Source organism: Nilaparvata lugens, chromosome 4 (assembly GCF_014356525.2).
Source record: "Nilaparvata lugens isolate BPH chromosome 4, ASM1435652v1, whole genome shotgun sequence".
In the NCBI taxonomy this organism is placed as follows: domain Eukaryota; kingdom Metazoa; phylum Arthropoda; class Insecta; order Hemiptera; family Delphacidae; genus Nilaparvata; species Nilaparvata lugens.
In genome coordinates, this window is record NC_052507.1 from 46402400 (window position 1) to 46427671 (window position 25272).

Consider the following 25272-nt stretch of genomic DNA (forward strand, 5'->3'; position numbering starts at 1 on the left):
TCATAAATTTCAAGGGTAGTAATCATTGAATTATATTAATATTTTTAGTTATTGGTTAACCAATTTGTAGGTTACATGTTTCAAGATTTCATGTTTACATGATTCAAATTCAAACTTACTTCTTTTACAAAAGTATAAGTTTAGCCGAGTCATGGTTTATAAATGAGAATTATCATGTTATTGATCAACAATAAATTATAAAAACATTGTTGATAATCTAAATTAGTTTCTTTTTAAACGAATTTAAGTACAATGTATTTACGGGTGCGCTCAACCAGTACCTACTATTACTTCAGTGGCAGACTGGCAATAGAGGCTCTGTTTGCCAGCAGCTTCTCTTTGTCTCAGAAACAGAGTAACAGCCAGCAACAGTCACAGTTATAACATAGTTATTCAAAAGTATTCTTTGAGTATCTATAGTGAGGTCCACGTTATAATGGTAGTGTACGATTTGCAATGGTGTTGCTATCATTGTCTATCGTTCAACAAATGTGAAAGAGATAGGGGTTAGTTTTTATTTAGGTTATATTCAATAATGTTTTATTAGGATAGATTAGGCTTTTGCTTTAAAATTGCAATATGCTAGAAGGGGCTAGGGTCTAGGTAGAGTTATGTTTTTTGATGTTTCAAAGGTAAAAGGATAGGTTAGGGGGTTAGGATTTTGCTTTGAACCACATGTTTGTGAACATGTTCATGAAATGAACCACATGTTTATGTTTTGTTCTGAAGATGATGAATAAATCTTAAGTATTAAATGTGAAAGGGTTGGAGGTTAGGTTTTATTTAGGTTATATTTAATAATGTGTTATTAGGATAGGTTAGGTTTTTGCTTTGAAATTGCAATATGCTAGAAGGGGCTAGGGTGCAGTTAGAGTTATGTTTTTTGATGTTTCAAATGTGAAAGGATAGGTTAGAGGGCTAGGATTTTGCTTTGAAATCTAAATTATTAAATGTGAAGGGGTTAGGGGTTAGTGGTTAGGTTTTTTTGGATTATATTTAATAATGTTCCATAAGGTTAGGTTAGGTTTTTGCTTTAAAATTGCAATATGCTAGAAAGGGCTAGGGTGCAGGTAGAATTATGCTTTTTGATATTTCAAAGGTGGAAAGATAGGTTAGGATTTTGCTTTGAAATTGCAATATGCTGGAAGGGATTAGAGGTTTTTCCGTTGCTTACGTAACTACAAGGCTAGAACCATCAGGTGATCAGCTGTTCAAAAGCGTACACTTCAACCCATGTTTACATTGAAAACCCTATGTTGAATGGAATTTTTCGTGAATAAACGTTAATAATTCAAATGATAATCACTTTTTTGAAATAAAGACTTGTTATTTTATTTTTCCAATTCAAATTTTAACCTACATCATAAATTTCAAGGGTAGTAATCATTGAATTATATTAATATTTTTAGTTATTGGTTAACCAATTTGTAGGTTACATGTTTCAAGATTTCATGTTTACATGATTCAAATTCAAACTTACTTCTTTTACAAAAGTATTAAGTTTAGCCGAGTCATGGTTTATAAATGAGAATTATCATGTTATTGATCAACAATAAATTATAAAAACATTGTTGATAATCTAAATTAGTTTCTTTTTAAACGAATTTAAGTACGATGTATTTACGGGTGCGCTCAACTCTATTCTGTAGTTAAAGACTAAATTCATTATTTTTTCAAAACTTTCAAGTAAAAAAGTGTTGATTTTGAATCGTGTAGGATAAATATTATATATATATATATATATATATATATATATATATATATATATATATATATATATATTATCAAAGCTTTTTTAGACTTAATATGATTCATAGCTGGCACACATTTAATAGAGAATGAGTTACAATTTATAAAATAGTGTACCCTGGTAGGTCTACAAAATTAACTGTATAGTTTAATACCATAATTTTTTTATTGACATTATGAAATTTACAATCATGAAGAATATTTCAATTGAACTACTGTATATACCTATATTTTCTTCAAAGTTTAGAATCATTAAAACTGCTTGTAGTGTTTTGAATTACGATATGTGTTTCCTCTGATCCCACAACCATGGCTAATTAATAAAGCAGAAGTTATTAAAGATCGTGCTGTAATTCGAATAGCAGAGCTTCAAAACTGAATGAAGTATGAACATATCAGTTTTTTGACATTATATTTTATATTAATATTATATTAGGTAGAAGTAAAATGACACTCATTCATTTACCCATTAATCTATTTACTCACCCGGATAAGTAAGAAAGTCATTTCAGTTGATTCGTTGTTGATTATCCATATTTTTTACCAATATTATTACAAAGTATATTGTATTTTGATAACTTTAAACTGAAAAAAACACATTCTTTTGGTGTAACGACGACCGTTTAGTGCTGGTGTGTTGTACATTCTCAAGCCAAACAGAAACTCGAAACGGTAGTCGCCACACCAAAAGAATATAAGTGTTTTTTCACTTTAAAGTTATCAAAATGGAATATAGTTAATGTTCAACCTTCTAGAGGCGTACTAAGACACTACCTCCATAGACACAGAGGTGTAGTGACTGAGACTGCAATTGAAAAAAAAATCAAAGATGGCCAATACGGTATGCGCTTTTTCAAGAATTGACAGAAAAATGTTGGATACAAGTTCAGTTATAGGGTCTAGAAATTCAAAATAGCTAAACCTTATTGACTTCTATATCACCCAGAATAGGCGATTTTTTTGCTCTTACCAGCGTTTTCTTAGCTTTTTAAAAATTCAAGAGAGAATTCTTACGTTTGGTACAAAATTTCAGGTAACTTGAGGTGTATTAGTTATGTAGGCTATTGCAGGGCCTAGAAGGTGTGCTAGATATTGGCGTTTCCAGTGTTTATCTGTGTTTTATCAGCATTTTCAAAACCAAATGAGCAGAAAATGTTCAAATTTTATACAATTTTTCAGCATATATGAAATAACAGTTCAAGGAATGAAATGACAAATTTATAGCAACACTGAATTGGATTATTAATTGCGCTATAATGATACCCCTGCCATGTAGCAGATAATCTTAACTCAGCTGGGGGACTCTAGCCTTTGCATGTTAGAAGAGACCATCATAAATATTAATATAATTTGTGCAAGAGCGCGCTTAATTATGCATAACCAAGCTTGCAGATGAGAAACGTACAATATCTGAAAAGAGCAAGAGGAACACTTGCACTGTAAGCGTGCACTTGGTTGCATTTAGTGTGAACGTGTTTCAATAGCATTTTTCAAATTTTGTTTTTTGGGTCATGCACGATTCGACAAAAATTTGCACATACTCATTCAATGTGATCATACCCTTATTCTCATGTTTCAGGATATTATTCATATTATTACTTTTGTGACCAAGAATAAATCTTTCAAGTAGTATCCTACCAGAGCGTCAATAAACATAGCATTGGTTCATTAGCACTATTGAAGAATATACATAGATTTTTCATGATACATGGTCTTACATATGATATAAATACAAGAACTCTGATATCTCACTCTACAACAAATTATTATTTACTCTGTATCGATCAGCCATAACCCATAAAGAACACTAGGCCTACTTACCGGTACTTACTTCCGATGAGTAAGTTGAGTATGTATTCCTCACGGTCTTGGATCGGGGAATTGTCAAATTTCAAATTGTGTCAAACTCTGTTAAGAGTAGAAACAGATTGGATAAAAATGATATGTAAGTTACTGGATCAGGCTGAATATTAAAATCCTTTACTGAGTAAGCTAGCAGTAAAATCATTGATCACATATTTTCGTTTATAATAATAATATTGTTAGAAATACCAATCTGTATGTTCTGTTTTAATACTAAAGATAACCTACACTGCAAAGTTTTCTATTTCAAGCCATTCTTGTTATGATTTGAGAAGAATTCTTATTCCAATAGTGACTTATATAATAAAATGAGTGATAGCCTACCAATTTACCTTTTCAAAAAAATTATGTTTTATCTAAAAATTCCTTAAATCTAATAAAGCTATAAATACTAGCATACTACAAAAGCTGTGATTGTAATTCCTCTCGTAGAAATTAATCAATACTGTAATCAAAATTGAAAAAATCAATAGGTAGACCTAATTCAAAGCTCAAGCAACTCAACTTTACACTATATTTTTTGACAATAATTGAAATACGTGTTTGAATTTGAAAAAGCGAATTTAAAACAAGGCTAACCTACAAATTGGTTAACCAATAACTAAGAATATTAAGAGATTTCAATGATTACTACCCTTGAAATTCATGATGAAGGACAAAAATTGTATTGGTAAAATAAAATAAGAACCCTTTTTTCGAAAAAGTAGTTATCAGTTGAATTATTAACGTTTATTCGTGAAAAATTCCACTCGACATAAGGATTTCAATGTAAACACGGGTTGAAGTGTACGCTTTTGAACAGCTGATCGGCTGTATGTTCTGGCCATGTAGATCTTTAGTAGGCGATGGTTTTTCAAATAGTTATGTTTATTGATGTTTTAAATTTAAAAGGGGAGGTTGAGGGTTCAGTTTTTGTTTTGAAATGACAATATGCTGACTTAGTTATAGTGTTTTTTAACATCAGTTAAATAACAACTGTTATATTTTATTGATTATATTTTTCAAAAGTACTCTTCCTTTTATTAAATAAAATGATAATATATTGATTATTATATTGAATTTAATGATAAATCATCATTGGATAATAATATCTTCATCAAATAGAATAACGATTGGCTCCAGTTACAGTGCTCGGTAACCATCATCACAAAGAACGACTGAAGATCTGACTGAATGGAGCGGGAAAAACCCGTTGCTAACGCATGCGCGATACGGTGCTGTCTGAGACAGAGAGTGGTTTGTCTTTTTGCCTCTCTCTGTCATGGCTGCCCTTATTTCGCCGTGTAACACAATGAGAGCGCTGAAAGCACACCAACAGCCGCTCTATGGTTTACTATATATTAGCTCGTTGATGCTATAAATGAATAAATGATCTTTATTACCTTGTAAGCTAAAAGTAGCAATTGGTTCGTCAGAAAAACAAGCACATAAAACATATATATCAACAACAGGAGAAATTGATAAAGCTTATTAAATTAATGAGCAAATTAAGTCTTAGGTGCAAAAAACACAATTTCACATGAAGAAAAACAGTATCCCATAAAGTTCATGTATAAAACTCTTTGATGGTAACATCCGGAATATTGAAAAACTCTCTTATTGAATACAGAGGGGTTTTCACGAGGAATGCATGGGTGCATTTGTTGAGCTGCCGTGTTGTAAGAGTCCTCGCTGATGCTGGCAGCCGGTTGAAAAGCCTCATGCTGAGGCTACCTGGGCTATTTTGTATCCTACTCAGCCTTGTGAAAGGCAGGTTGAGTTGGCTTCTGCCTCTTGTGCTGTGGTCATGAAAGTCACTCCTCAGACTTAAACATTCCAGGGTGCCCTTGATTTGTTTAAGGGATATGAAGATGTAAAGGCAGATGACAGTCATGACCGATTCTGCACAAAAAAGTGGGCGACAATGATCAATTATGCCAGAGCCTGTGATGATCCTGATGGCCCTCTTCTGCAGTAGGAGAACTCTAACAATGCCGCTGGCTGCACCCCAGTGTTCCAATCCATACATCACTATTCCTTGGAAGAATGAGATATATGCAGTCCTCACATAGCTTTTAGGTACACACAGCATCAGCTGCCTAAGTAGGTAGATTACTCTGGAGAGCTTTGTACACATGTAGTCAATATGAGGGTTCCATGTCAACTTTGAATCCAGATGAAAACCCAGAAGTCCAACACTCCTTGCCTGATCTGTGACATTTCTCAAGCCAAATATTATCTGTTGAGTCTTTTCCTCATTTAGTTTGAGATAGTTGGACTCAAACCAAGCTGAGATGGCACTCAGAGACTGACCCATCTCTACATTCAGATTGTCCACTGATTTATTGACATCATACAATGTGGTGTCATCTGCATATGCAACCAACCTGTTACCCAACACTGATGGAAGATCATTCATCATGATAATGAAAAGTAGGGGGCCCAATATGGATCCTTGGGGAACCCCATGAAGAATCGCTTCCAATCCAGATAACCTTCCATTCACCTGAACTGCCTGGCTACGATCCGACAGATAAGACTTGATGAGCTTCAATGTCCCCTCTGTGACTCCATAATAAACCAGCTTGAACAGAAGAGTTTGGTGGTCGACAGTGTCGAAAGCACGGCTCAGATCACACAATGTCAATCCGGTGAAAACATGGCTCTCAAAACCCTCTAGAATGGTGCTTATCAGCCTTCCAACTGCCTGGGCTGTAGTTCTGCCAACTCTAAAACCAAACTGAGCATCTACAAACAAACCAGTGCTCTCGAAGTACCAGCATAACTGCTTCTTAATGATGGATTCTAGAATTTTTGAGAAGACTGGCAGGATAGAGATAGGCCTAAAATTACCAGGCATATCGAATGATCCCTTCTTATGCACTGGAATGGTCTTAGCGATCTTCAGAACAGTAGGGAAGACACCCTCTGTGATGCATGCATTCAGGCAGGAGGTCAGGGGTATAAGGATTTGCATAATGACACTCTTGATCAGATTCACTGACATGCCAAAAAAGTCTCTACTATTTGAACTCTTCAATTCACCTACAATTTCCAACACCTCCTCACATGAAACTGGTCGAAGTGAGAAAGCTGCCTCAGGCTTGGGCACAGCATTCAGAAACTGCAGGGCTGATACTTCTGGAGTGCCTATAGAATCACGAACTGCCTTAACTGAGTCCACAAAGTAGGAGTTGAAAACGTCTGGCTTGATCCTCGTGGTTCTTCCTGGAGTCCCTATTTCTCTTCTTATGACTCTCCATGCAGCTGAGCACTTATTTTGTGAAGAGTTTATATGCTGTGCATTTGCATTTTGTTTAGCTCTTAGAAGTTCTTCTTTGTAATCTTTCTTGAGCATTAAGTACATTTGCTTGGCATCATTTGTCTTGAGATTTCTGTACCGATCATAGGCCACAATGACCCAGTTCTTGAGTACAACCAATTCTTGGTTCATCCAACAGGGCTTATTTCTATGGTTGGGTTTTTGATCTCGTTTTTGTATTTTGACAGGGAAAACGTTGTCGAAGAGATACTTAAATCAACTGAAGAATTTGTTGAAATTTTCCTCTGCAGGGCCAGGTGTTACTATTTCATTCCAGTTCACCAGTGACAGGAGGTGTGAGAAGTGGTTCAACTGACTCTTAGCTATTGGGCGCACCATAATTTCCTCAGGAGGATCATTCACAAAAAGATCAGAGCTCCTTTCATCCACAGAGAAACAGATAGATTCATGGTCACTCAAAGCATAAAGCCACGTTTACACCGGAGTTAGCAACCAATGATTGCCGACATTTATCGGCAATTTTGAGTTGCATGCATTAAAACAACTGCAACTCGCATTGCCAACCGTAGTTGGAGACCGATTTTGCGAGTTGGCAACCGAAATTTGGTTTTCCGACCGGAGTTGGTAAAGATCAAAGGCGGTTGCCAACCCCGGTCGGCAATGCAAGTTGAGTCTGCAACTACCCCGCTACCCCTCCCGCCTGTTGACTCCACGTGGTCGCGCTGCGTCAGTTCAAGCAGGCTAGTCGTCGTGAGTTGTTGTGTTTTGTGTATGGTTGTTGTTTGTGCTAGTGCAATGGAAAATCTTTCAAGTGAAGTGGAGTGGACAAATGATCAGGTCATTACTTTGATAGAGTTGTTTAGAGAGAAGCCTGTCTTGTGGAACCTCACCCTTTCGGATTTTAAAAACAAAAATTTGAAAAATTATGCTTGGAATGAAATTTCCCAGGAAATAAAAGTAAACAAACTTGAAGTCCAGTCTAAAATGAGGAATTTGATTACAACATTCCAACGAATTAATAAGAAGGGAAAAAGTGGTTCTGGAGCCTGAGGGTGATGAAGATGCCAATACATTAACTAAGCTATAATGTAAGCTAAGCTATACATTACTCAAGCTAAGCTATACATTACTTAAGCTATAGAGTTTCTTTGTTTGATTTGGAGTTTTTCTGTTGTATACATTTATTTCTAATTTTATGAATTGTGTTACTTTGAAACATTAACTTAACTTTGTGTTCATATTTTATTTACAAGTCACTACCAGGTTGCAGCTTTTTTTGTCTAGATTTATTAACTCAGTGCACAACGTAAATAAATAAAAGGTATCTAAAAATAACAATATTTAGTAATTTTCTTTCTTTGCCCACCTGTATGTTATCCTTCAGGAAACCTATAACAGCCTCACAAACCTCTGGCACTAAAATAGATATCGCACTTTTGGAAACTTTAAACAAATAACTGAGACTAGTATGAGAGTCGCCACTCGCCAAAAAGCGCAATGTAATAGCCAATCTTTCTCGCACTGGAATTTCTTTCCTGTAGTTAGTATCCTGTTTACTAATATGTGTCCAATACCAACAATTAAATTTCAAAATCGTCACTTGACATACTTAAAAAGTTTTTTACACTGCCATCGCATCTCAATTCTCCCGTCAAAGGATCTGTATCATCTCGATTCAAATCATTTAAAAGATCGCTGCCGCTTTACTTTGCTCTTGCCTGCAATGAAGGTCGAACCCAGTATCTTCTCGGTCTTTTACATTTTGATAAAATAACACACGCTGCCGCAGCAAGAACAACCTCTTCAGCACTCGACATTCTACATACTGTCTGATTTTCTACATACTGTAAAGTTTAGTTGCAGGTTGCAGACCTAAAAACAAACTATGTGCCCAGGTTGCAAGTACAAGTTGCAGACTTCCATCGGCAACTAGCGTCTGCAATCGAAGTTTGCAATTTTTTGTTGCCAACTCCGGTGTAAACGCGGCTTAACTCATCACTGCCACTCTGTACAAACACTGTGGCAAGTTCATTACCACATTGTCTAGACAGGCTTCCTTTCTTGTGGGTTGTCTCACAGTGCAGTACAAATTCAGGGACCTCATCAGATTAACAAAAGTTGCAGTATTTGTGGATGCAACATCAAGAAAATTGATATTAAAGTCACCACCTATAACAATATGAAAAATTTTATATATAAAATATACCTTTGTTTACAATGTCGTCCGAGTGGGTACCCACCAGGTACGCGCTGTTGCCATTTTGAGTCACAGAAGAAGGAGCCAAATTCAAATTACATCCGTACGCTATGTTGTATGGTTTTGGACAGAATTTATATTGACATCACTGAAGGACTGAAGTGGCTTATAAAATTTATGAGAATATTTTTCTAACAAGGATAAATTTGGAAAAATGAACGTATTGTTCAGAACAAAATGAAATGATTTGTATAAAATTAAACAAAACCTGGTACCGTACAAAACTAGTCCAGCTGTAATCCTTCAACTCTGTGCCTACACATTATTAGTTTTGGAAAGGTGCAGTCTTCAGAAAAAAGTTTCTATCAATCATAATTAATAGTCTACTCACTACTGCATGGATTATTATTAGATGTAAAAATTATACCAGAGTAGGCCAGTAAATTATTCATATCAGTCAGATTTTGGATGAGAAAAAGATATAGGCCTAGGCTATAATACTGTAGCTTGCACAAGCTTAGAAGACTTGCCGTTACTAGTGTATTGTAATAGTGAGTCTTCTAAGCCACTAGGATCGGTATTTTTTTAAGACAATATTAATATTCATTATAGAGAGTTCATGATATCAAGGAGAATTTGTAAGCCTATAAAGTAGGTAGGAAGTGATAATATTGTAAACCAAGCTACTGCTCAGCTTCAACACTTACCTATATTAGGTACCTTATAATAGGTATGGTAGCCTACAGTTTGTAAGTTCACATTACAATATTGTCAATTATTCATGTAATATTGTTTTGAGATGATCAATTATTAGTAAAATAGAAAAAGCTTTCAACATAGCGAGTAATAAATTTTTGTGAAAGTACCTGGACAGTACCGTACCCAGTGTCTTTGACTCATGAAAAACAAATCAATATAATAATGCTCACAAACAGCTCATGTAAGAGTAAAAATGAGAAAATAGACCTTCGCAAACAGACCGCATGATTGCATACCAGTCAGAATCAACAACCACGTGATACCATATGCAAACGAGACAAAATATGTTGCTATTACTCTGGATGCCAAGCTTCGGTGGAGAAACCATGTTAAGAAAAAGTTGGATGAGCTCAACTACAAGTACAGTAGAATGTATTGGCTGATAGGAAGGAATTCAAGCTTATCAACCTACAATACAGACAAATTCTAAGACCTGTCTGGTTGTATGGTGCACAACTGTGGGGCTGTACAGCAGAGAGCAATATTGGCATCATCCAACGATTCCAAAACAAGTTTCTTCGAAATGCTGTCAATGCTCCATATTTCATCAGGAACGCCGTCCTTCATAGAGACCTTCAGGTGGAGACAGTCAAGGAGATGATTGTAAAACAGCAAGGACCTATGAAGAGGCTCTAAATGACCACCAAAATGTTGAGGCAATCCAGCTTTTAATGAGGAGATTGAAAAGGAAGAAGCCAACAGATATGGTGTAAACCACCAGGAGTGCTTAGTGAAAGTGGAAAAAATTAACATATCTATTTAGTGCAGTTATTATGAATGAGCTAATTTACAAGGAGAAGCTATTACAAAACTCTTCTTGTAAAATGAATTGAAGTAATTATTTAGGATAGAAATAAACTGATCTTGTCCTAGTACTAGTAACAGTGATATTCTATTAAAAAAATAATTAAACTGTTATGTACAAGACTTTAATTGCTCAAACACTTTCAAGAACCTTTTCAAAAAACCAATAATCTTGAAACTGAATGTTGTTTGAAACTGATGACTTTAGCTCCACTAATGGCTACAGACCTAAAATTACTATCTCATTTTCTTTGCTTGATTTATAAATAGGAGTGATTCCAGCTTCTTTCCAGATGAGAGGAAATTCATCGCTTCTGAATGACAAATGAAATATTTACAATAATGGCAAAATTAGTTATTCCTTCAATTCTTTGATGAAATAATGAGTGTACCATCTGAACCACTACTTCTATCATTCTTCAAATATTTGAAAGGTGAAAGCATTAACTACATCTATCTCACTCACTTCTCCTAAATTGAAACCTAAAGTTTGAAAAAAATATCATTATCTTTGAGTAAATCTTCAATATTACTATGGTAATATTTACTATAGTATAGGTTGCAGCTTTGTTGTAAACTAATTTGAAAACGGTTTGACTTATTTTAGTGAAAAAAAAGTAACTGAGTATTTATAAAATAGAATTATAGTAACCTTTACTGACAAAGCAATACAAGCAGTTGAAACGAATGCTATGACTCAAAATGGCGACTGCGTGTACCCAGTCTTTATAGTTCCTTAGACGTCGTGACTCTGCTTCCCTCCTTGTGAAAAAGTGCTCACCATGGTGGTTCCCCGCCGGACAGCTGAACATCGAAGGATCGAATATCAAACTGAAAATCTATCGATAGACAAAGGTCGAGTAGTTTATAAATCATGTCGACGTAGTCTTCTAAGTCGACTCTACATTCATGCATGTATCAAAATATCAAATCTCTCGTTACTCGACTCTCGTCAACAAACCATTCAACCTTTTTTTCAATTCAAATTCAATTCAAACTGAAGAATTTCTCTCTGCTTCTTAACCTCAATTTTTGACAATGTACCTTAATATTATTTCTTTAGAAACTGGATCATAAAGAAGACCAACTGGTGAGTTCTGAGTTGTGATATCTATGTAAAGATAGTATTAATTTATTTTGCAAATCAATCAAAAAGCCTTACGTGAAAAAATAATTTTAATTTTAACTTTTGAAAAATTGCAACCTTCCGGTGAGAAGACATACTTCTGATACTTATTTTAAAGTCGTTTTTAATATTAAATTTTAATTCTAGCCACCTGATAGTAATAAAAAATTAGCTTTTTCCTTACGGTACGAAATATAATAGAGAAACAGAACACATAAGTACGTTATTATTTCGCTATGATTTCTCGATGATAATATACAGAGTGAGTACCCTTCCATAAATTGGAGACTTTAGTCACGGAATAAGCATAAAGTAGTGTTTCTTTCCTCTGTGCTTTAGTTTAGTTTATGGGCCGCGGAATCTAGCATTGAGACCTAGGACATAGATCGATAGAGGAGGTCAAGACGAGATCAACCAGGTATAACATTGTTGTCGATTTCCAAGTATTAGCTGAACAAACATGGCGGAAAGTTGAAATTTTTAACTAGATTTTTATTTAAATTTTTTTTTTATAATTACAATAGGTTTTAAAATGGTGCAATCTTATGTAAAATTCAACGCGGAATCCAATGAAACTGATTTCAGGTTTGTAACTTCAGTAGTTTTTGAGATATTGCAAAAAATGTGCAGAAAAGTGCAATTTTTGCTTTAAAAGAGGTTATCTTGTTTTCATTGTGATAAATAGGTATTTTAAACTATTGGATTTAGTAGAATGATAAATTCTAAAGAAAAAATGTTCAGTCACTTTATAGCCTCAACTAATAATTGTTGGAGATATTTGGGAAAATAAAAACAAATTGCACACTCCATACTTTTTAATTTTTTTACTATTCCAGTGACTACAAAATCAGCTAAATCTCATTTAGATTTTTACAGGGAATCCATTGAAATAGATTTGAGGTTAAAGCCTTCATAAATTATCAAGATATTTGGAAAAAATGCAAGCAAATGTAGTATTTTAGCTTTAGAAGAGTTAAATAAGTTTGCATAGGCATAGTGCAGAGAAATATTGAGGATCACATTTTATTAAGCTTCCAATGCAATTCAGAAGTTTTAAAAGATTGAAATAATAGACAAACCAGACATAATTGAATCAAATTCTTCACCCAACCTAAGTTTTTCCTAACATAAGCCTCCCCTTACCCAAGCTTCCCCTAACATAAGCTAATGTAAGCTTCTCCTAACCTAAGCTTTCCTAACCAAATTTTCGCCAAACTTAAGCTTTACTCAACCTAAGCTTTCCCTAAACTAAGCTATACCTATCCTAAGCTTTTCCTAACCTAAGTTTTTCCTAACCAAAGTTTCTCCAAACCTAAGCCTTACCCTACCTAAGCTTTCCCTAACCTAAGTTTTTCCAACCTAAGCTTTTGCTAACCTACTCTCTCCCAACCTAAGCTTTTCTTAATCTAAGCTTTTCCTAACCTGAACTTTCCCTAACCTAAGTTTTTTCTAACCCAAACTCTAATAACCTAAGATTTCCTAACCTAAGCTTCCTCTAACCAGAACTTTTCCTAACTTAAGTTTTCCTAACCAAAGTTCTACCAAACATAAGCTGTACCCTATCTAAGCTTTTCCTAACCCAAGTTTTCCAAACCTAAGCTTTCCTCAAACTAAAACTTTTTCCCAACATAAGCTTTTTTTAACCTAAATTCTTCTAACCTAAGCTTTCCCTAACCTAATCTTTACCTAACCTAAGCCTCCCCTAACCCAAGCTTTTCCTGACCTATGCTTTCCCTAACCTAAACTTTCCTAATCCAAGCTTTTCCTAAACAAAGTTTTCCCTATCCAAAGCTTTCCCTAACCCGAGCCTTTCCTGACCCGAGCTTCTCCTAACCTAAGCTTTTTCTAACCTAAGACTTTCGTAACCTAAGCTTTTTCTCCAATCTAAGCTTTTCCTAACCTAAGCTTCTCATAACATCAGCTTTCCCTAGGTAGCAAAATATGGAGTTGCAATATTTTTATTTGACCAAATATCTTGAACAATTTTGAGTTTAGGCTATCAAGTGATTGAACATTTTTTTATTAGAATTTATCATTCGACTAAATCCAACAGTTTAAAATACCTATGAATTACCATGAAAACAGGTTAACCTCTTATAAAGCAAAAATTTGCACTTTTCTGCATTTTTTTTGCAATATCTCAAAAACTACTGAAGTGACAAACCTGAAACCGGTTCCAGTGGATTCCCCGTCAAATTTTACATAAAATTGCACTATTCTAAAACGTATTGTAGCCATAAAAAATTATAAAAAATGAAAATTGATATAAAAATTTCAGCTTTCCACCATGTTTGTTCAGCTAATCCTTGGAAATCGACAACAATGTGATACATGGTTGAACTCGTCTTGACCTCCTCTATCGATCTATGTAGGTCTCAATGCTAGATTCCGCGGCCCATATACTAAAGTGCAGCCTAATACTGTAAATTTTAGGATAAGTTATAGGTCAAATACTCTACCTTTTGATGAGCAACTGAATTTCAACCCCTCATAAGGGGGTGACTTTAGAGGTTGTAAAAACCTATTGTGTGGTACATAATTTTAAAGGCCTTCTCAAAACTAGAAAGATGACATCAATAAAAATGTTACTTTTTTTCAAAATGGCGGCTGATTGAAGTTTGGGTTAAAGAAATAATTAATAAATTTTAATCAGCCGCCATCTTGATTGAAAGTATCATAGAACATTTTTATTGATGTCATCTTCATAGTTTTGTGAAGGCCTTTAAAACTATGTGTTACACAATGGGTGTTATATTTGAAATATTCGAGTTACAACCCCAAAGTCACCCCCTTATGAGGGGTTGAAATTCAGTTGTACGTCAAAAGGTAGAGTATTTTATTGACCAATTACTTATCCTGAAATTTACAGTATCATGTCTACAACAGTCTCCAATTTATTGAAGGGTTCCCATACATATGACTCACTCTGTATAACAGATTAAACAGCATTAAAGAGACATTAGGGGAGAGTGGGGTACATTTGATCAATTTTTAAACATTCATTTTTGTATTTATTATAACAGTTTGAATTGAACAAATATATTAACAGATAACTCATACCTTTGGGTAAATTACTTTGGTCTTATTAATACAAAATGTTGAAAATTATTAACTAAAGAAATATTTTTAAAAACTTAAGCATGTTGATCAAATGTACCCCATCGTGGGTAAAAAGTACCCCATCGTGGGGTACATTTGATCAATAAATAAAAAATGGCTTTTTAGGAGTTCAAATAAATAAGAAGCACTCAATAACTTTCAAATTTGGTGTAATTGTGGGTTTATGTAGTAGGCATACGTTTTAGCTCACAAAGTAATACAAGAAGAAAATGTCCAAATTTATGTTTTATTCAACATAGGCCATATATGTCCTTCATTTAAATCATATATCCTGTTTCCCTTCTCCACAATAAAAAAGATTAATTACTTCTCTTCAACTGCTTGTATTTATTGCTAATACAGCGTCGACATTTGTCATCAATATAGAAGGGCCCATTTCCAATGAGATTGATGGGGCCATAGAATATAAATTCATTTTGGATGATCTGGATATCATCATCTTTAGGCCAATCATAGGCATCTCCTAGTCCCACTTTCAAAAACTTTACTTTTGTTTCACCTTCATCTGGAAAATCTATCACTCTGCCTAAGTACTGTACCAGCTGATGTCATAAAATATTGCATAATATTTCTCCAAAATCGGATTGATTTTGGGAAAGTTGGTTTCAGGCTCATGAGAGCTTGTGTCTGAGCTCCCATCAGAAAATGATTCATAAGGCGAGTCATCACTTTCCATATACTCAGGCACAGACTCACAGTCTGAATCACTCGAATCTGGCAAAGGATCCAACTTAGGCTTTTTTGGCCTTGGTTTAGGCTTCAATGACATTTCAAGCTTTTCTTTGCTTTCACTTCTCTCTCCAATTTACGTTCCATTTTCTTTCTTTCTCGATCCTGTTTTTTCCGGCGTTGCTGTCAAGATTCGGGATTTTCCAGGTTGTTTTCCACCGCGTCCCTTACCACCACTTTTGATGATATAAGTTGGAAGGGGCCTAACAACTTCCGGGCCAGGAGATATGAACTGATTCTGGGTGAAGCTGCAAGAAGGTGATGGTGCTGCTTCAACTGAGATTGGAGTATCTGTTAGACCAATTGCTTGTTCAACAAGGGTTTTATTACTTGCATTGTGAACATTATCATGTTGACTTGTCTCTTCATTTACTGGAGCACATGCAAATTCATCTTCGGAAAACACAATTCAAGAATAAGGCCATATGCCGCACTGTTTGAACCCTGAAATGATGTTTTTCTGGTAAATGATTGGTCATAAGCTTGAGAACACAAACCTGCCAATTCACTGATAACAATTTTTTGACCTGGGTGGCTAACCAACCAGTCATTTTGAGTCACTGACAGTGCTCTCTTGAATGGCCCTAAAACTGTCACATCTAGTGGCTGCAGGGTGGAGGCAAAGTCAAAATTACTATGCCATTATCTCTGGCATACAGAATGTTTTCTAAACAGCAATGTGATTCATGGTTATCAATGATTAACAGTATCGGCGATTCTTTGGTGCAGCTTGTGTGCTTCTGGATGTGTTCAAGAACTTTGTAGAACAGAATGGATGTCATCCACCCACTTTGAGGACTGTTGGCAAGTCCAATACTACCTGTTACAGATCCTGTCATCAGAGAATCATGGAATCGGGCTCTCGGAAACACAAAAACTGGGGGGATGGTGTTTGCAGCTGCGTTAATAATGGCACACATTGTTATCATGTTTCCTCTCTCATTTGAAACAGCTTGCCCAACTTGTTTCGATCCTACCCTTGCAACTACATTGGGAGCTTGAACCACAGTAGGTATACCGGTCTCATCGCAATTATAAACTTTTTCTGGAGTGAATTTGTATTTCTCTAAGACCTCTTTTAAGTTGGCTTGAAATGCATCTACATTTAATTTGTTGAACCCTGTTGTTCGTGAAATACTTGTATTCTCTGGGTTTCTTAGAGAAAGTTTGTTGTGGCATTTCATAAACGATCTCAACCAATCAATTCATGCCATTTGTTTTTCTTCCCATTTTTCTGGGCAGTGACCCAAATGAGCAGCATATTCATATGATGTTATTCTAATCAAGTGATATGTTAATCCATAGTTTAAACTTGAATATTTTAAGATGTAATCTTCTAGCAACTGTTCTTCTTCTTCAGTAAAAACTTGATTGGCCGCGTACTTAGAATGGTGTTTAGAAACTGGCTTTACTGGAACTTCAGGTCATGAATCTTCACCCACTTCATTTGCTTCTGTAGGTCGCTGCTCTGAAGGTATGATGGCTTTTTGCTTCTGAAGCCTGTAGTACAAAGTAGCATAATTGAGGCCATGCACGGCAGCAGCTTGATGTATTGGCATTTTATTTTGAGTTACATCAATAAGAGCGGCTTCTACTTCTCTTTCATTGACTTCTGGATGAGTTTTTTCTTCACATAATTACGGACCATTTCAAATCTGAAACAAACAAACAGCACAATTAGATGGTATCTATATTAAGATTCAAAAAAATTAGAGGTTGATATTTCAGATCAACATAATAATAGGCTATAATGTTCATACCAGTTTCATTTCTACAAGAGGAGAGAAGGTATTGGGTCTAATTTTAGAAGTAGGCATATAGGCCTAGACCAATAGTGTGCCTAATGATTGGCCCCAACATGTATTTACTCTTGAAGGCTTAAAAACTAGGTTAAACAACCTATTTTATTTATAAAAGTAAAGTCTAGGTCTAACTCTGGAGGTAGGTCCTAGGTCAAAAGTAGACTAATAATATGACCCTTCAAGTGTATACTCATGAATGCCTTAAAACCTAGGTGAAACAGCCATTTCTCATGATTATTTTTACATCACAGTGAAAAAATTAGTTGGGGGTACATTTGATCAACTGATCAGATGTACCCCAGTCTTGTTGATCAAATGTGCCCCACAGTGCATGACTTGACTAAAATAGGTTAAGCAAGTTCTAAGGACAAGTTATCTTAAGGTTAATCATACCAAAATATAGCAAAAAGTTTATAGTTACCTGTGAAATGCAGTAAAATATAATACTGATGCGGGTTGATCCTTGATATTCTTGTGGTTGAGATTCAAAATCACAATTCTAAGGTTGAAAAATGACAAGCAACCACTCTCAACTAACAAAAGCATCCAAGATGGAGGACAGGCGTTGACAATGCTTCGCTACAGGCTAGCCAACATGTAGACACTGAATTTCCCTCACCAAATTAAAAAATGGAGGGAATTTCAAAGCTGATCAAATGAACCCCACTCTCCCCTAATTATTAATAGATCCCGCATTTTTGTTCAGGGACTCACTGTGCTAAGGGGATGGGGGTGGTTCAAAGGTACCATTTTTTTGTTTCTTGCATATAACTCAAAAACTATCTATCTTGCGAACATGACCATTCCATACAAAATTAAAGCTTACAAAATTTTCCACAATATTGATTATACAACTTTTCCAATATCTCTCAGTTTTTGATATATCCAAGACTCAAAGTGTGATATTAAAAAAAAAACTACTGTTTACTTCCACTTTTTTGCTCTTATAAATTTTTAAAAATCAGAGGAAAAAATCAATCAATCAGATTGGGAGCTTATAGAGTTTTAAATTCTCTTCAGTCTGATGTATAAATACACGCATTTCCTCACGACTGTTGCAGGAAATGTGAGTGTGAAATTTAATTTTCTACAAGCTTTGTTCAGTGGAGTTTTGTGATATTTCTAACTGTTTTTGAGATATTCGGTCTTTCAGGGCTTATAACTCTTCAACAATACATTGTGAAAATGAATGCTTATTGTAGGTTTGTAGAGCAATAAATTATCTTTAATTGGGTATATTATTTTAACTTTTTATTTTTTTCGTTTCATTGTGATAGCATCTTCAATGTCGGGGTTGAAACTTGGTGGTTCCACATCTTTAGCAGAGGGGTTAGAGATGCAAACTTACTTGATACTTGAGGTCATTGCCAATGACTGGGGTTCCAGATAGGCAGTGTCGGAAATCTCAATAAAATAACCTAACATGGTCATTCACGCTGTGGAGGTGCTTGACTCCCAAAAAGAGGTTCACTGTAAAAATCCTGCAGTGAGTAGTGTGGCTTTTCCAGGAGTTTATTTTTTCAACGTGGTATAGAATCAAGAGTCCTGTGTTTCCTGAATTTGTCTAGGAAGGCTGTTAAAAAATCTTATTGCGTGCGAAGGAAAGCTATTGTAGGTCCCAGCCAGTCGGCTCTGGGGCACCTCCAGTCTAGTTGCATGTCGCGTATTGTGGCTGTGTATATCACACCTTTTTTGTTACTGCTCCAGGTTCTTCTTGATATACATCAGCGAGCACAACACATATTGACTGTATACCATGAGTATCCCAAGATCCCTAAATAGTGGCCTGCAGTGATCCCTGAAGCTGGAAAATGTCACTATTCTCAGACTCTTCTTTTGCAGCAGCAGCACATCGTGGACAGCTGGTGTGTGACCCCACAGGAGCAATCCATAGATGATAAGGCTGTGAAACAATGAATGATAAGACTTCTCTGATCCACCACACATCTCAGCTTACAAAGGAGGTACAGCACCCTGGACAATCTCCTGCATACTTGATTCACATGATGATTCCAGCTCAATCACTCATCCAACCAGAATCCTAACAGTTTTACTGGATCTGATACAACTGGTAGTCTCTTCAATGAGCAAACCAAGATGTTTGTTTTCTCCTCATTTAGTTTGAGCTTGTTGGCAAGAAACCACAACTTTGCTACTTGTATGAGTCTGGCAGACTCCTCCTTTGTGAATTGGCACTGTTATTGCTGTCTTGAGCCAGTCTGGAAACCTTCCTGCCACAAAACAGCTGTTAATGGCTGCAGCCAATGGTTCAGCTATTTGTTTTGCTGTTGCCTTCAGCACAAAGGTTGAAAGTTGTAATATTACATTTATGTGGTAGCACGGTAAAGTCCATTGATATCCTGAAACCTACAGTTTTTCAGGCCTGACACAATGTCGGTCACACAGTCAGCACTCACCGGCTTCCAGTCCATCATCCGCTGTTGCACCTGTCCTACATTGTTGATGGGATTTGAGTCACAGTCAGGCAAATCCTGCAGAATGTTTTCTGCCACACTAACAAAGTAATTGTTAAAGTAATTGTTGAGAGGTGATTCTATTTGAGGTTTCTTTGGGCGATGGGTATTTATGATGCCCCAGGCTGCTTTTGCAGACATGATAATCTCTGTCGTGTACTTTCTTTTTGCCATGCCAACCTGAATCCTGAATTTTTTTTTTTGTTTTTGGTAGTGGTCTAACCAGTAGTTTTTATCTTCAGGTGTCGCTGCTGTCTTGTGCTTATGATGAAGCAGTACCACTAGGTTCTTTACCTGGGCTAGAACTTTGTCAAACCATGGCCTATTTGCAGCTTGAGTTCCTCTTCTGCTGTTTCTCGAAACCTTCCTTATTGTCTTTGGGAATACTGTGTTGAAGACATTATCATAACCAGCCAACAGCATATCCAGCATGTATTCTAGCTTTGTGAGTCCAAAAACCTCCGTCCAGTTGATGCCCTCAAGCTTCCTGCAAAGAATGGGAATTCTTTCTTCTCTCACCACTATGGAGTAGCTGATGTAGTTGCCCTTCTAAGGTTCCTGTGTTTGTTCAGTCTTATGTAAACTGGCTTGAAGAAGAACTGCGCTATGATCATATTCAAGGGATCAACCACTCTGGCAGTATACTCCCAGGAGTTCAAGTTGGTTTTCACAGTGTCCAGACAAGCATCACCCCTGGTGGGACAAAGACTACCAACAAATAGATTGTGACTTCGTAACTTCGTAATAGGTTGACAAAGATATCTCTCCCCTTGGATGGAACTTCAAGGAGTACATTGAAATCACCACCAATGATTATTCTGTACTTCTGCTATCTTCCCCTCAAACTAGTCTCAAGCATTCATTTTTACGATGCATTTTTGGAGAGTTATAAGCTCTGAAAGAACAAAAAATTCACATAACGGCATGAAACTTTGGGAATATGTTGTGTGAATATTGGGGATGGTTTCTGAAGAGAAATTTTAATAGGGGGATAATAATAATTATTTATTAATCCATTTTACAGACCTATGTTTTCGAAATTGTCAACAGAGTGGCTACTGAAGAACGGAAAGATGATCATGATTCAAGATCATATTGTGATAATATGATTGAGCATCTGAAGTTACCAGCTGTATAATAAACACGTCACCCTGTGATAAATTGTGGCTTGTTTATTGGCCTGTTTCATAAAACCCCTGTAATACAAGGCCTGTATTACAGGACTTATAAATTCGAATTTACAATCCTGTAAAATTATGTTTCATAAAAATAATTCTACACTTGTAAAATCACCTGTTAATATTCACCTATTACAGTTCCTTTATTTTGTCCTAACGAATCACATTAAACGTTTTGGTGGAGAACCCACATTATCAAATTTCTAACGATGGACAGGTTGTATTCATGCAGGAAAATAATTTTGTTGATGATAATTAGTCAAGATTATAATAACAACTCAACTTACAAACTTATTATAACAGTTATGTTTATGTAAACAAAATAATTAACAAATGTTAATAATTAAATTAACGACATGAACTCGATATGTTATTTTTGTTTAATAAAAAACATTATGGACGTACATTTTCTGAATATTTCCAATAACACTTTACTGAGGAAAGCTTAATCTAAACCGTTCATTATAATTATTCATAAGTTTCCTGCATCATATTGTATGAAATTCTGTCCATAAAAAATTCTTGGTCTACAATTAACATAGTAATCTTCACTAGAACTAGAACTTCATTCATTTTAACACATTGCCTTTACAACAAAATGTCATTTTTCAAGATTTCACCTACACTTGTAAAAGTTTTAGGATAGTCTAAATAATGATAAAATATTCAACAACTTACAGGTCCAGTAATACAGGAAGTTTCTTTCTATGAAACACAACAAAAATATAGTCCAGGGGCCTGTTTCATAAAAGTTAAAAGTCCTGTAATACAGGAAAAGTTCCTGTATTACAGGTAAAATTTAGAAGTTTGTGTTTCATAGACAATTTTCCCTGTAAAACAATTTACAAGACATTTGTCTGTATTACAAGTGAATAATACAGGACTTTATCATAGTTGTTGTGTTTCATAAAAAGAAACTTCCTGTATTACTGGACCTGTAAGATGTTGAATATTTTATCATTGTTTAGACCATCCTAAAACTTTTACAAGTGTAGGTAGAATCTTGAAAAGTGACATTTTGTTAAAAAGGCAACGTGTTGAAATGGATGAAGGTAGTAGTTCTAGTTCTGGTAAAGATGACTATGTTATTATTCGTAGGCCAAGAATTTTCCAGGACAGAATTTCTTACAATATGATGCAGGAAATATCAATATTATGAACGGTTTAGATTAAGCTTTCCTCAATCTTGAAAATATTCAGAAAGTGTACGTCCATAATGTTTTATGTTTTTTATTAAACAAATTTAATCATTAACATTTGATAATTAACTTTTTTGAAACATTACTACTCACATAACTGTTATAATAAGTTATGTAAGTTAAGTAGTTATAATAATTTCTCAACTATTTTTATCATAAACATTTCCAGCATGAATGCAATCTGTCCATCGTCAGAAATTAGATAATGTGGATTTTCCACTAAAACATTTCAAGTGGCACTTTGTTCAAATATTATATTAGGCTCGCTGGCCAATGAAAACATTAATTCAAAATGAAGGAACTGTAATACAGGCGAATATTACAGGTGATTTTACAAGTGTAGAATTTTTTTTTATGAAACATAATATACAGGCCCTGTATTACAAGGGTTTTATGAGACAGGCCCCAGTATTATTTACTTGTAATACAGGCAAATATCTTGTAAATTGTTTTACAGGGAAAATTGTTTATGAAACACAAACTTCTAGATTGTAACTTTTATGAAACATGCCCCTGGTATTAAAACGGTAGTTTGGAGTTGAAGTTAGTGTAGGTAGTTGATTAGTACCAGCTGTAGATAATAATCGTTCCTTAGAAGACGTATACAAATAATTATCACTTCCCTATCATTGAAAAACTGGAAAATGTTGGAAAAATATATTCACCTCATGAAAGAGAGTTGTTCATATTGCATCCATTAATTACTGAAGAATGAAAGAATAATTTGAAAATTTTTGAATTTAGCTTAGCTTATATTCATCCTAAAATGGAAGATGGAAAGAATATGGAATTCTGTGTGATTCATCGTACATCACATATTTCCTGGACCATCTATTGACAATCAACAACTATGAAAACATTGAATTCATTTCTGAAACACTGATTTAACCTATCTATTTTTATTTTTACTTTCCTTGCCCTATTACCATAGGTAAGGAAAGTATCGCTTTCCGAAAAAATTAAGGTACTCCTTAAGTTACTCAGATACAATTTAAACAAAAAATTTCGAGTGGAATATATTGAGCATGAGAATTTCTACAATTAATGTTTAGTAACATTTTCACCTAAAATTAAAAATAAGCTCGAAATTCGAGAAAATGTGATTATCCAATTGCAAACTGTTGGCAACTGTTGATTCTATTAAATGATTCACTATGAAGAGATAGCAGACCTCGTGTGTCTCCAGCGTTATTGCCCTGTCACCAGCTGGCTCAAATCTTTGAATAGTAGACTTGAGATGCGCGGGAACACTAGTGTCAGGTGATCAATTTTCATAACGGCAAGGAAAGTTGTGTGAGTGCGCCACACCAGATTTTTGTGTTAAGTGTTAACTTTTTAAAAAGTGGCAGGTAATTTTAGACATTATTCATACTCCGAATTAGCTGACATGCATTTAATGTATGGAATGGGACACTGTAATTGTACTGAAGCAAGACGTTTGTATCAAGAGAACTTTCCTCACCAAGTATGTCCAAGTTCAAGGTTTTTTGCCACTATTCATCAACGTCTGTCTGAAACAGGTTCTTTGATATCCAAAGAGCACATTTATGCAGGCGGACCCCGATCTACTATGACTGTTGAGTTAGAAGAACAAGTTCTTAATGTAATTTATGAACATCCAGAGAAGAGCATGAGAGAATTGTCAGTGCAGTTTAATGTCAATTAATCTATTATTTGGAGGATACTAAAAGAGAAAAAATTACATCCATACCACCTCCAGAAAGTTCATACTCTATTGTCACGAGACTGTATCCCCCGTGCTGGTATTTGCTGATGGTTTTTAGAAAAACTTGTTAACCCAAACTTATTAACAACCGTTTTATTTACCGACAAGGCACACTTTACAAAAACACCTACCATATCGTTAACGTCCACAACCAACATATTTGGGCAGATGAGAATCCTCATGCCATCAATCCTAATCCTCCACAACATCACTTTTCAGTAAACATTTGGGCAGGCATCATAGGAGATCATCTACTTCTGTTCGAGCTTCCTCCCAGGCTTAATGGCATAATCTACTTTTCGAGAGATCGAAAAGTAGATTCCCCCATTTTTTCCCCATTTAATAGATTTTTCCCCATAAAGTAGATTTTTCCCCATTTAATCTACTTTTTGAGAGATGAGCTGTTTATCTTATTTGAAGATGTACCTCTTCAGTTGCGCCAGAACATTTGGATTATGCATGATGGAGCTCCAGCCCACTTCAGTGTTGCTGTTCGTGAACACCTGGATCAAAGCTTTTCAAATCAATGGATAGGCCGAGGTGGGCCATTACCATGGCCAGCTAGGTCGCCATACTTGAATCTTTTGGATTTTCATCTTCGGGGACACTTGAAAACCTTATTAGTATACAATACTCCGATTAAGGATTTTGAATGGAATAGGAATGATAAAGCAGATTCCTGGAATATTTGAACAGGTCTGACAATCAATGAGAAGACGTCTGAACATATGCATTCAGAACAACGGAGGTCACTTTGAACATCATCTTTAGTCTTTTGGTATAAGTATAATGTCATTCAGATATGTTACTTTCATATAGAAATAAAACTTTTCATAAAAAACCGAATATTTTATTTGCAATCAGCTACAACCTATGAGTTATTAGTTCTCTCCTTATAAAACAGCAAATTTTTGTGGTGTAATGTACTACATAAGAATACATTTTATTCAACTCTTAATCAAATTTAGTTTACACAGCTTACATAATTCTTTTCAGAATTAAATTCTCTACAATCTTTATTGCGAATAATTATCTGTTTACTGGTCATTAAAGAAAGTTATTGGGCATCAAATGTAAAAGTCTGTGTTTTTCTACTTAAATTTTTTGCATATTTCAACTTTTTTCTCAAAAACTACTCACACTACAGCTCCCAGACTAGCTTTATTCAACTTTTCAGATATTTTTCCATATTAATCCAGCATAAGTTTTTCAAAAACTAGTCCCCAAACAATTCAGCATTGGTGTATTTCACCAGAGGAACTGAATTCTGGGCAAAAACTTTCA

The 25272-nt window shown here is 35.1% G+C and overlaps 1 protein-coding gene across 1 annotated transcript in view; it reads left to right on the forward strand.

Moving 5' to 3' along the window:
• Nucleotides 1-11523: 11523 nt before the first annotated feature.
• Nucleotides 11524-25272, forward strand: part of LOC111048016 (helicase POLQ-like) — a 121744-nt gene continuing 107995 nt past the window's right edge. The window contains exon 1 of the mRNA XM_039427559.1: nt 11524-11724. The gene's annotated coding sequence lies outside the window, so the exon portion shown is untranslated. The remainder of the gene's footprint in view (nt 11725-25272) is intronic.